Genomic DNA, 1,203 nt, shown 5'->3' on the forward strand with positions numbered 1-1,203 from the left:
CTCACCCACCCGCAGCGGAGCCACGCTCTTTTTTTCCTTCTTCTTTTTTTACTGCTCCAGCCCCCCCAATAATAACACATCAATGGGACAGGGGGGTGGGGGGGAGAGGGAGGAGAAGGAAGAAGAAGAAGAAGAAAAAGAGAAGAAAGAAGAGGAGGAGAAGTAGAAGGAGAAAAAGAAGTAAGAAGAAGAGGAGGAGGAGGAGGAAGAGGAGGAGGGAGGGGAGGAGGAGGAGAGGAGGGGCGGGGGCTGCCGGAGGGAAATGGGAGCCGAGGCTTCCCTGCCGGAGCGCGCTTGTTCAATGTTAAGATCTTTGACAATTCTTCCTGCGGAGAGTTCAGATCTGATAGCCACGCTGCGCTTGAAGTCTCAGTATTTATACTTCCTACAGGCGGCCCCTTGTTCTGAGTAAATTACCTCCCCTCGCAACTCGGAGTGAGCCCCTGCCCGGGTAGCAGCCGCGCCACTACCTGGGGGAGGAGGAGGAGGAGAGAGAGAGAGAAAGAGAGAGAGAAAAGGAGAGAGACTGAGAGAGAGAGAGAGAGAGATTGATGGAGGCTGGGGCCCGAGCGGGCGGGAGTGGGAGGGCAGCGCTTGGGGACCTGCGGGGGCGGGGAGAGGAGGCAGGTCCCCGGCCGTCCGGCTTTTCGGATGGCCCCGGCCGCCTGTGCTCTTGGCCATTAATCCAAGATTGACAAGACTCCCTAATTAATTTAATTAGGCGTGGATTTCGCGTTGGTGTCACGACTTAGTTAAACACTGGGGAGCTGGATGGACTCCGCGGGGGCGGGGCCAAGAGGAAACTGACAAGTGCGCGGCTCCGGGAGTCACTCGGGTATCCCGACGCCGCAGCCGACCCTCCAGCTCGCCCCGCGTCAGGGGCTCGCGCAACTGCTGGACCCCACATCGCTGCCCCGCATCCCTGCCCCGCATCCCTGCCCGCACCGCCCATACGCCTCGCATCGCGATCCTACATCCAGACCCTTCGCAACCCGATTCCGCACATCCACCCGTCTACCCCTGCTGTCCCCTCTCCGCACCTCTACCGCTCCGCTGCTTCCAGCCTTCGTATTTCCTGCCCAGACTCCGGGTTCGCTGAAGCTATTCCGACTCGCGCGGCTCCTTTTAGATTTCCAGACCGGGGATAAGCTGAGCCCAGGTCTTCACCGAACTCCTTGCCCCGGTCGGTGTAATTCACCCCAG

This window comes from Tupaia chinensis, unplaced genomic scaffold (assembly GCF_000334495.1).
Source record: "Tupaia chinensis unplaced genomic scaffold, TupChi_1.0 Scaffold000272_1, whole genome shotgun sequence".
Classification (NCBI taxonomy): Eukaryota; Metazoa; Chordata; class Mammalia; order Scandentia; family Tupaiidae; genus Tupaia; species Tupaia belangeri.